This window comes from Lonchura striata, chromosome 3 (genome assembly GCF_046129695.1).
Source record: "Lonchura striata isolate bLonStr1 chromosome 3, bLonStr1.mat, whole genome shotgun sequence".
Taxonomy (NCBI): domain Eukaryota; kingdom Metazoa; phylum Chordata; class Aves; order Passeriformes; family Estrildidae; genus Lonchura; species Lonchura striata.
Genome location: NC_134605.1, coordinates 55,766,347 through 55,779,124, shown reverse-complemented (window position 1 = coordinate 55,779,124; position 12,778 = coordinate 55,766,347). Strand labels below are relative to the sequence as shown.

Below are 12,778 nucleotides of genomic sequence, written 5' to 3'. Positions count from 1 at the left end.
GAAGATTGAGGCTATAAAGGCTATTTTTTACCTTGGTGTGCCACTAAATTGTCATTGTTTTACTCAGCCAGGAGACTGATGTATGAATCTAGGAATAAATCAGCATGTTTCCATTCAGTTTTTCATCAGGAGGTGGTGTAACCACAGTTTACCTGTAGTGTATTGATCTGGATGGATGCAAGTCAGCTGGGTTTTGTGTTATCCTAACATTGGTGAGGTTATCACAAGCAAAACTGGTATCAAAATTGCTACAATAACAAAAAAAAAAAAAGCTTTTTTTTTTCCTAATAAAAGCAGTGAATTAAGCCCATTTTAAATAAATTCTTATCACTTCTCATCAGGTTGATTTTAGGCCAAATCAAATAAACTCAGAGTTCAAAAATGCATTTTCTGGTGCATGTCCCTGTACCACTGAAGCACACATTCATTCGATTTTCAAAAGTGCATACACACAGTCAAATTTCTATTTAAGTGCTTTTTTTCTATCTAAACGCAATCCCACAGATAAGTCTTGTGCACACATTCACTGTATTTAAGAATTTCAGCAAAGTCTTCAAAAGAAGATATCTCAGAAATTGCTAACAACTGTTGATCAGAATTATCTAATGACATGATGAACCTGATAAATGAAACAGCATTCATTGACAGAGAGAATACAAAAGTGATGTCCACTGTGCTATTTCTCACAGCCCACCACAGATCCAGAGGTCAGAAAAACCTCCGGATAGATAAGAGAATAAATATATAACAGAAAACAACAGAGTGTAGCTCATTGTTTGAACTTATTTGAATTTTATGACATTGTACAGTACATACTCCATCCGAGTCTGTTGCTCCTCTGCATCCTTCCAGTGTAAATTATTAGGGGTTTCTTCCATTAAAGAGCATGAAGTCACAGAAGTCTTGAGTTCCTGAAAACAGAAGGGAAAGAAATATATGACAAGAGCTCTTGAAATCACAGCTTGGAGAGAGTATAAAATGACTGTTGACCATCAAAAGATAAATTAGGGGCCATTTCAATGATAGGAAACAGCTGAATAAAATCAAAAGAGACTTTTTCACACTATGGGACAGTCAATCATGTAACACATTGTCAAAAACTGCACAGATGTCAAAATTCCATTTTAAAAGTTTAAAAGTTACAAGGGTATCACAGAAAAATGTAGAGACAAATAGCTAAGAAATACCAAAACAAAGCAAAACAATGTTATAGAATAGTTTGGATGAGAAGGTCTCTTAAAGATCATCAATTTCCAATTCCCCTGGCATAAGCAGCAATGCTGCCTAGTAGATCAAGTTGCCCAGGGCCCCAAAACCAAACCTTTAAACTGCAGATGTCTTTAAACTGGAGTTTACGTCTGGGAAACTTCGAGAGATGTTTGTCCTGCTCTTTTACTCCTCCCTGAGAATGTGCTGTGGGCCACTAAGATGGCATATGAAGGTAGGAAAGCACTGATCTGGACAAGTTTGACTATTCCAATGCTCCCATAAGCCTCAGGTCAAAGTACACAGTGACCAGGATAAAACAATAATATTAATAAAGAAAAAAAAAATCCATGTGATTTTCCATAAATTTTATAATCCCTGGTTCCTTGAAATTTATATTAATGGCCCATATATGTTAATGTATCCAAATTGGAAATAATAACCCCTTTCAGAAGCAAATCTTTCTTACTGCTCTTTAGAAGCAATGATTACACCACACGTTACCAATTTAATGGAAAGAGTACATTTGGCAGAAACATATTTAGGAGAAAAATGTGAGCAAAATTAAAGTACAGGTATTAAGCAGATTTGACAGTAGGGTACGAAAGCAGCATGAAATTAAATTATGCTAAGAGGCAATGTTTAAAATGACTGATCTCCACCAGAGTGCTACTGCATTCATGTCAAATATTCTGTGCCCTCAAATGCATAACAAAGAGCATACCAGGTTCCAGAGGCAGCAGAAAAGATTAATAAAGTGGAAATGCTGAACATGGGGAGCTGAATACTATTTTGATTAAAAGACCAGCCAGTTTGATACGGTCAGATCGCGTAACACTTTAACACATCAAGTATCCCTTAATACGAAGGGCAACATTAAAAACTGGTCTTTGACTTGAGAAGCAGGAAGAGACCTTGCAACAACATCGCAACATGATGGCATTTAAAATTTTTTAGCCAAGTTAAAGGTGATCTCCAGGATTTTAATTCTGAACATACTGTCTTGCACTTTATACCATAGGGTTTTCTGCTAGAGCCAACACTGAGTCATGTCAGTGTCTCACAGGAGGAAGAATAATTTTAATTAAGTGACAAAGCTGGACAATAGAGATTAGGGTTAGGGTTAAGTTTAGGGTTCTGAATGCTACACAGAACCCACCTTATCTCTAATTCCTACTTTTCTAGGAAGTATTTAATATGTAGGTTTTACATGGACTAAAACTATGCAACATTTTTGCTGTTTCCCTCTTCCTTTTACTGCTGCTTGAAGATGGAAGGAAAATAAAAGAATTTTACATAGTATGTCACAAAAATAGGCACCAATGTACAACACAGAAGAGGAAACAGACTGAGCTAGTAGACCCACTACAGCACAATGCAGTGTCATGAAGCAATGCTGGCATCCATCTGGAAGCAGCATCATTATGTTCATGTAGAGTCTCACCCAGAGATGCTTCTGCCTGTCTTGGTGGAAAGAACCAGAGAAACCAGTAACAGCCTTTTGATTTCCCTGCAGAGAATAGTCATGCCTGTGAATTAAGCTCTCTGAAGTGGTAGGGGTGAATTGAGATATTCTCATTTAGTTTAGATGCTGTGAATTTTCTCTGGGTTCCAGTGAAGCCTCTCAGCTCAAACATGGGTAGTCCTTGATGATCTTTCAGACTGTTGTAGGAAAGGAACAGCTTTGACTACAAAATGCTGTTGAGCAGCAGCTGCTGAACCTCCACACACAGAAAATTTGTGGTCCTAGTGGAAGTAAATTAAATTTTTTCTGCTTTCACATCAATTCTCCTATTATGGCCTCTTTCAGGTTTTGATGAAGTTTGTTGGTATAAAGATTGTAAATTTCCATTGGTAGCAACACCTCAATGAGATTCGTCTTTATGGTAATAGTTTATAATTTTTATTGCTTTTAAATAACATCTAGACAATTAAGTGTTATAACCAGTGACAAACAGCAATCAAGGTTTCTCATCTTCCCATACTATTATCTCATTGTCATTTAATTAACCTCTCCTTCACTGTAACACCTTTTGGAGGCTCATAAATTTGCACTTAGACTCAAAGCAGTCATCAGATGAATTCTGCACTGAACTGCAATGATGTAACTATGTTTTGCCATACAAATGCATAAAGCCTGTAACTCTAATAATAGACCCTTCCCTTTTCCTGCACTCTAGTATGTGTTTTCCACATAAGCCTTTTAGTCCTAATATAATTTCTATCCACAAGACTGAAATTGACAGAAGAAAGAGAAACTTCGGAAGTTCTAGAATAAACTGCTTTATGATGTAACTGATATTTGTTTAACCATGGAGTTACAAGTGCTCCATGGTACAGGAGCAGCAGAATTGTAGAAGACTGCCTTAGTGCACTCCATGATAGAAATTGGTCTGGTTTTTCTAAATAGGTACAAATTTTCTAAACATGTTCAAATTTCATCATAAGCAAGGCCTAGAACACCAAGAAAAAAAATGACAGCAAGTATATGAATTAAGTCTGTCACAAAACAAATTTTTGCCATAATTATCCCACAGAAATAACTCTTGGTAATTTTGTATAGTCCTTTGCATTTGAAATTTTTCAGCCAATTCTTAGATAGTCATTAGTCTCACAACTCCCCGTTTCCCAAACATCATTATCACGAGTTTAGAGAGAGAATTTTCTCACTGAACAGAGCAATTTGTGCAGAGACATACAATTAAATAATAAAATTCAAAAGCTAAACTCCTTGCCTCTCTTCAAATTAATTTATAATTTTCCACTTTCAGTCTGTAAACAGGGCTACAGACTGAACTAAACAGATTGTCCCCTGAGGGAATATTCTGGGAAATAAGAGAGTAACACTACTCTTTCAAAATAATAAATGCTGTTCTTTGCCAATTATGCCATATAGATGAGAAGTGCAAAAGCAGTAAGAGGAAAGAAAAAAAGTAACATGAAAAGGTTCTTCAAATGCTAACACACAGACAATAGGAAACATGTTAAAGCAGCCTTCACCAAAGATGGGCTAAATAACCTAGTGCAGGCCCCACAAGAAGGTGATTTCCAAACAGGAATTCATGCATTTTGATGATATTTGTCTGATACAATGACAAAATTGCATGACCAACTCCACAAATCGAATTCACAAGGCATCAATAAATGCTTAAACTCTCTGCTCATTGAAAGATAAGGGAGCTGGATGTGATTCTGAATTCCAGCTAGCTAAGCAGTGGAAGGTTTGTATTGATCATCACAAAATGATGAATGGAGGAATGAATGTGCCTGCAATCCACCCCTGTGATTCCTTGTCCATTTTGCTGTCTATACCCTAACATCTAGGTGAAATCAGTATTCAAAACCATTATTTTGTACACTGATTTTTTTATTATTATTTAAAAAACTGCTCCTTTTCTCTCTTTAGAAAAGCAGTGACCAATTCCCTTCTTCCCATGAGAGCCCAACAGTTAGGCAGCACCACAGCTATCGAGACAGCTTGGGTCCTATACCCTCTACATTCCTATGTACTTAAAATCATAGCTTATGCATCCCAAGAATAGGCATATAATCAATCAATAAGCCTAGAATTAAGCTATAGAATTATTGGAGAAGAATCTTGCTCAGTCTCATAAAACAGAATCAATTACTCTGTAAACATGTCCAGGTACAAACCAGCCAGGAATAAAAATTGTTTAAAATATCAATCAATACCACTGCAAATGTGTATTTGCAGTACTGGCAGCTGAACAACTGACCATAAATAATTTCCAACTGGCAATTAAAAAGGATAACTTTTCAAACACAACATTTTATAACAGCTTCCTAACAGAATGAATAAGAACAAGAAAATCTATCCAGGCTTTAAGGTAGAGCCTGAAAATTTTTTAGGGGGATTTCAGGAGGTGCTGGCAGGTGTGACTTGAGCTACTGACCCAGAGTTCCTTCCCCTCTATTTCTATGCTCCTGCATAGCAGGATCTCAAGTGATGTGGCCCCTGGCTATTTAAATGACTAGAAGAGCCATTAAGAATGTACATATTAAAGCTGGGATAGAAGATACTGACTAATTGACATTAAAGCATTTAAGTAGACACTGAAAAAGCATGCTATCATCTCAAGCTGTTTGACAGAATCTGCTGAGTACAAACAGATTCACAACTATCCCTGTGAATCTGAGAGGGTATCTAGGGGAAGAACCTACTAGCCCTACAGGTCTATGCTTTCAAGCTAAAAGGAAAAGTAATCTCATCCAAGGCTAAAAGGAGTGAAGGCAGATGTTTAAAAGACAGGGAGTTAATTTAAACTCCTGAAGTTCTATTTAGGCACCATATGGTTGTATTTTCAAAAACACATGGATGATTTAGGAGCAAAAGCCCTTCTCAAAGACACTGGGGCATGGACACCTTAGAAACTGCTACCCAGCTGAGGGTGCATCTCTCTGAGAATTAGGGTTTGTGTCATTTCATACAATCATAGTTCTGCAAAATGACAAATAACCTCTAAGCAGCTGTTGACATTCTCAAAAGCTGTATTTTAACTCCTGGCACCACATGGCAAAAGTGCCTCGTTGCTTTTTCTGTATGCCTGAACGGTGGCGCTTAGCTTGTTAAAAATGTACCCTGCTGGGCTGAACATAAAACCTGTTAAAGTACAATTGACCTGCAGGGAAGGCATAACCAACCTCAGCTCAGCATCACCTACTAGCATGTAGAAAAGACAGCCCTTCACTGGCTAGAAAAAGTCTGCAAAAGCACATATTGAGATACTTTAAAAAATGACAGTCCTGAGGTTTGGATTAGAAATTTACATTCATTTCCATAAGAATTCAGCCCACCCACAACTCAGGCAACTGAGGATCTCTAAGGCAAATTGTCTTCCATTGTAATTTTCCATTCAGGGATTATAACCTTCAGCCTCACTGCGCGTGGATCTGATGATTTCACTTGCTTCCTGGTTTCAAAATAAACAGTACAACTAAAAACCCCGAGCAAACATGGGAGTTTCATGCCTGTTTTGTTTTTCTGAGAACTATTCCCTTCACATTGGGTTTATGATAAGAACTTTGGGAAAAAAAGGTCATGAATCTATTTGTCTTTGGAAGTGAATAGGTCTGCAAACTCACTCTGAAAATTTGAATTTTGCTTCTTGTCCCCTTTCATAACCTCTCTAGTTCTGTTTTAGGATTGAGATTCTAGTCTTTTCCACCATGTTTCACACAAGTAGTTTTCATTTGAAGAAATGTTATGATTCTTTAGATCTAAAAACTGGGTCTATAATGATTCAAAAACTACTTCAAAATGTGATTAGGTCATGCCAACAGATTGTCTCAGCAAGGCAGTTGGCTAGAAAAACATCAAATACTAATATAAATAATATATATCTTGTTATATGACGGCTTACCTTTGCATGATGAATTACCTTTCTAGTAAAGGTTTTCCTTTTTATACTGGCTGGACACATGTACAACTAGCTTGTCTCATGGGCACCTAAAACAAATTACTTAAACACTTCAGGAAAGTGAATTGTGCATGACCCCATGTTTAACAGCTGTTAGAGGATTTGGACAATTCTAGTTTACCATCAGTTTTCTGCTAACACACTGTAAATTTCCGGAATGATATTTTTTCCAGTGTCTTAATTTTACTTGCTGTAAGAGCTTGTTTGTCTTTCATTAGCAATGCTTCATTTCTTTTTTGTCCAGGAACAAAAATATGTAAACATGCCCTTGTTGATGGTGAGTAACCTTTCTTTCCATTTTTCTTTCAGCTCTTGCTGACTTCCAAAAAAAAAAAAGCTAAATAAAATATAACACCTGAAAGTATAACACTCAGACAAGTTGTGCAATATGAGCAACTTTGCAAAGCTCAAGCCAGACCATTGCAACTCCAAACTTTCTTCAGCTGTAACCTCCACATGAAGAATTAATGGAGTGCAGGCACGCCGCAGGCAGCACAGCCAAGGTAGCTCTGGAAGCAGCAGCAGAGCTGGTGCATCCCCTGAGCCAGCTCATCCTGCCAGGAGGAGCACACTCCTGGCTCACCTGCTGCACACCACTGTGGGTTTGGGATGCACAGCAGCTTCCACACAGCATGGCAGAGCTGGGCAGAGCTCCCCTGCACTCCAAGGTCTCTGCAAAGAGCAGCTCTGAAGACACGGGGACAGTGAACTTCTTCAGCCTGGCCCAAAGCAAAGCAAGCCCCCAGCACAGCTGAACGTGAGACCATCTCCTTCTCTCCCCCTGCAGCTCTGATACGGTGACCAGATGGTGCTTCTGACAGTGAGAAATATTGTGCTGGCTTTAAAATAGAGTTAGCAGTATTTCTCCTGGGTGCATCTCCCAGAGAAGATAAAATGCAAAATGGCAAAGATGTGATTACATCCAGGAGTGGAGGCAATGATGAAGTCTTACTGAGAGCTTTAACAAGTGAACTAACCAGCAGTCACTAAACTTTTATTTGCAAAATCTCTTTCTTTTAGCTGGATTTTCTGGATGATAGAGAATTCCACCTTGTAACCCAGGCCTGCTTTATGCCACATTCATTCAGTAAGGGTGAAAACAGTCCATATAACCAACTGTTAATGAGATATTCTCAGATTTAAAACTGTTGACAATCTAAGAAAGATGTCTGAATAAAACCCCAGTGGAGAAATCTTATTACATTGATTCATCTAGCCCCAGGCCAGGCTGCAGTTGTAATTAACTTACACAGTAAATTCTGCAAGAAAACATGTAATTATTTGCTCTAATACATGGTAAAATAATGACCATAGAAGCACCTGGTACAGTTCTACTAGGACAGACTGAAGATAAGGATGAAGTAAGGAAGCAGTAAAGAGATAATATATGACACACTGCTACCTGGGATGGCTTTCAGGAAGGATCAATCCATGCTGATATCATAAGAAGAAAATTTTGGGGGTTTTTTGCCTTTTTTGTTTGTTTGTTTTTGTCCCTGGAAACTTCTTCACAAAGAAGAAAAGGAAAAATGTAACACCAAAAAAAACTCCCCCCAAAAAACCCAAACCAACCAAAATCAAACCAACCAACCAAAAACCAAAAAAAAAAAAAAAAAAAAAAAAAAGCCACCAAAAAACACCAAAAATTATGGATATTATAGAGAACCTGTAACTTTTCTAATATCACCTGAGAAGGATAAGAAGCCTTTCTATACAGAATAGTAATTGTGATTTTAGTGCAAATCAGATAACTCTGTGTATGAGCAGCCAAAACCATTTTTGTATTCTTTTACAGAATTTGTGAACCTAGGTACAATATCTGTACACATAGAGTAATATGGACAGATGCAATTCTGTATGTAAGACTGAGTACATAGCTCTAAAGACTCAGTTTTTAAAAATTTGATCGAACTACCCAGATAGATATGAAAGCAAAGCCCTTCCTACTGTTAAACCAAAGCCAAAAGTGGGATCATTTAACTGAATGTCAGCTATTTCACATTTCTGTTTATCTTTATTAGAATAGACTTCCCAACCACTTCAGCACTGACCACAAGCTAAAGCACATCACAAAGGACATTGCACAAACAAACATCTCTTAAACACTGACAGGATTGGGGCATCATCTCTAGGAAGCCTGTTCCAGCACTTGGCCATCCTCTTGGTAAAGAAATACTTCCTAATGTCCACTTTAAACCTCACCTGGATTTGTGTTGAACCATTCCCACTCATCCTGTCACTGGATCCTAGGGAGAAGAGATCAGCATCTCCCTCTTCACGTCTTCTTCAGTCCATGATCAATATTTTTGCAATGAATAAAAGGAGTCTCAAATAGCCAAGCTGTAGAAGAGTGCTTCCAGGTATTTTCTAATCAGTGGCCAACATAATTCCACTATAAATTGTTTAGTCAATAAATTCAGCTATGTTTTAAAATTCAACTTGCCAAATTATTAAACATATGAACATACAATCAAGAAAATAAATCATTTCTTAAAACCATAATTATTCTGACCTTAAGTATTCCTATCGTAATTTCTCATGAATAATGGAAATGAGAGAAAATTATATACTAACCCTAATACATGGTTTTAATCAAAGAAAAAAAATTATAGGCCAATTAAAATTCACAGAATTTCACAGTGGAAGAAAATAGGAACTAAAAATAAACTATTCTATTTAATTCAATCACCAGTTAACTTGATTCCTTATATAATCTTATAAAATCTTAAAAACAAGATTATATGGATTTAGAGAGCTTTCCTTCATATTTCTTTCACTCTTGTAATCAGGTGGGTAAATAAGAATAATAAGTTGCTAACATTAAATTTGTGCAAAGTCTTCTTAAGACAGTACCATGACTGTGCCTTCCATGCATTTTTCAATACACATGAAAATCAAGGATTATCCAGCATTTGCTGATACACCTTGTACATTACTGACTTATACAAAGAAAAGCTTACAATTTGGGCTCAACAAATTTTCTGTATCTCATTTGTAGACAACAAAGAAGCACTTTTTGGGTTCTGCATGTTTCAGTGAAAATCTCAGTCTTTGTGGCAGAATTCACACTATTTGCACAGCTACTTAATTCACTAATATCTGCCAAATTGTGTTTTCCTAAAGGGTAATTCAAGTTTCTCTTTAAAATCTGCCTGGTTGTCTCCATTTCCTTCAAGGACAAGTTGTATTTAATTGGAGGATCCTCCCTCTGTCCATTCTCTGGGCATCCTTTGCGGCAGGCACTTTTTGTTTCAGAGCTGAATTTGTGAAAACATGTAAACAACCAATATTACCAACCAATAACATTGACATAGTTCACTGTGCCCATTATCACAGACCTTAACCAGTGCTCACCAAGCTTGTCCAGTCTCCCAGCTCCACAGCAGAGAGCCTTTTCAGCTTACCTGTTGATCAAAAGTTTTGGTAGCAAGAACTATATTATGTATAAAAGCAGCAAAGCTCTTTCATCATCTCTGGGACTTAAATCCCAGCTCAAAAGTCAGTGGAGCAATGCCCTTATTTTCCCTTTGGGCCCATCAGACAGTGTGCATTTTCAGATGTACAGACAATGTAGAGCACTAAAACATCTGAATGTACATAAAAATGATTTAAGCAAGCTGGAGTGCTGATATATAAAGCACAACAGTGGAAAACAGAAACCATAATCACTCTTTTCACCTGCCATACACTTCTCCAGGGATATTTATTCTCACAAGTTTTCATTTCTTATGGCTATAGAAGATGGATATTCCCTCCTGTTTAAAAGTAAGAGGAAACTTAATTTCTGAAAATATTGGAAGAACCTGCAAAGCAATTCCATACAAGCAAAATTATATTAATTTTCTTAAACTAATGGTAAGCAGCAGATAAGCAACAGGAAAACATCAATATATAAAAGTCAATATAAAAGTTTCTTTCCTGCTTCTTGTTGAGAGGGATAAAATATTTTGAACTGGAAAGTTCAAAATATTTTCTAGATTTATTTCCAAGACAAAATAAGTAAATTATGATCTCTAAATTAATTAATAGTATTCATTTAACAGACTGAAATAGGTACAGGACAATTTCTGAAATACTAGTTAGTCTGTTATGTTAAGAAGTCAAACTGATTGTCATTATGCTGAGAACCAGACAGAAACAACAATGAGAAATATCAAGTTCAGCAGGCAAATGGGAGTTTTGTTTAATGTTTGGACAGTGATTACTCAAACTTTAAAGAAAAAAGTAAAAATTCAACAGACAAAGCCAACTGCTGGCTGGCCACTGGGGTGGCCCCAGAGTGTGCAGCAGGTTGGCATGGCTCATGGGACCAGCAGCCAAAGCTGTACTCCCTGGCAAGAGAAAGCCTTGCCCAGCTGCAGCTTGGACTGAATATTTTCATCTAAAATAATGTTGTTTTTCCTTTTTATTCCAAATAAAAAGCCTTTTTGCCCCTCTCACTACTTTACTTGTCATGTTCACTCACCAGCTTGAGCATGCATGTATCCTACCAGCAGACTCCAATATTCATCAGCTATTTGCTTCATGATTCAGGTGTGAATGGGTAATAATTTCTCCTGAGAAAACAGAAAAGACACACAGTAGATTCACGCAATTAAAGATTTTCAGTAAATCATTAAAATAAGTACTGCATTTGTTTTGCAGGAAAGTATTCATTACCTACACTACACTCATTAATAATGTGAGGAATGCATCTTCCTTATGCCCTGGTATGTTATTGATAGTTTGATAAATACAAAAATTCATATTCAAGGAAGAACAGTGCCTATTGCACTATGGCATCTTTTTTCTTTTGTTTACAAGAATCCAATTTTCAGTAGATTGAGGTATTCTTTCTCATATTTTTTTATGGTTTGTTCATTAAGTGAGAAGAGCTGAGGCCTAATAACTTGAACCATTTGTCTTTGACTTCAACAACATACCTCTGCAAAACATAATTTCCCCTTATTCTTCAAAAATATGTCTATCTTCTTCCTGAAGACAAACTATGATATTACAGTAAATTACAGTCAGTGGCTAATGAGGAAATTAGTACTCTGGTCACAGCTACACTGTGAAGGCCTTCACTTCAGCAGGACTATTAACCAAAGTATTTATCAATAAGATCCAAGTTTTATGTTTCCAAGAAATGTTTGAACTTATATGCAGGTTGAAGTTTATACTAAATTAAAAAAAATTATACTGCATTACCTACAGAGGGTGGAAGAGAACAAGTTATTAGATTTCTGTCCTATGCTTATGTCCTATGTTATAGGAATTAGTCAAGCAGTCTACAAGACAATATTCTGGTATTCACTTAAGACACACATGCAAATTTAGAAAAATCTGCTGTTCATACTTTCAAGAAAAAAAATTGTGAAACTCAGTTTACCCTCTTCTCTTTGCTCTTTTCACTGTTTTTTTTTTCCAGCAGTGTGATTCTTACTGTTTTACAAAATTATGTAAGTCATTCCAGATTAGAAGTGACAGGTGAATATCTGATATTTTAGCACATTCAACATCTTTATATAAAGCTTAGCCCACTGGTTTGGACCAGACCATGTTTGAGACTGAGCAGTGCTGTAGCAGGACACTGGCTAACACACCTTTAACAGCTTTTGTCCTGAAATAAACACCAAGACCTTGAATAATGCCACAAGGTCTTCACTCAGACTAGGGCATCACCCTCCTTTCTCCTTTCATTTGTACGAAGTTGATCAGACAGCCTGGCAGTACCACTAAAGTGCATCTCATTTCTGCTAATGAAGGAACTTGTGGGGTATTGCAAATTGCTCCATATGCTGTACTGCAGTAGCACTGAAAAACTCTGTCAGACCTCAGTCATCTAGAATTGGCCATCACTTTCTTAAAAGTTCAGCTATGCTATCTTGGGGAACATAAACCTTATGGCACAAACCTATGTGCCCAGTGATGGTCCCCATCACAGGCAGTTCCCCTTGCATCTGTGACCCTAATCCACACAGGGCTACTCTTTGGAGTTTTGGAAGCTCCCACACATTTATCAAACTATAAACAGTTTTTTAAATGCAGAGCTTTCTGATTTATTACAGTCTTCTTTAATAATAAAGATTTCTGTTGTGTCTGTACTAAGTAAAGTAATTTTGAGCTTTTCTGGTCTTGAAGAAATTAAAGTA

The 12,778-nt window shown here is 36.9% G+C and overlaps 1 long non-coding RNA gene across 2 annotated transcripts in view; it reads right to left on the bottom strand.

The window, feature by feature from the left end:
- Nucleotides 1-825: 825 nt before the first annotated feature.
- Nucleotides 826-12,778, bottom strand: part of LOC110476021 (uncharacterized) — a 75,002-nt gene continuing 63,049 nt past the window's right edge. For both annotated transcript variants that reach the window (XR_013339718.1, XR_002466354.3), the window contains exons 2-3: nt 11,110-11,200; nt 826-911 (exon numbers count right to left, since the gene is read on the bottom strand). This is a non-coding gene — a long non-coding RNA (uncharacterized LOC110476021). The remainder of the gene's footprint in view (nt 912-11,109; nt 11,201-12,778) is intronic.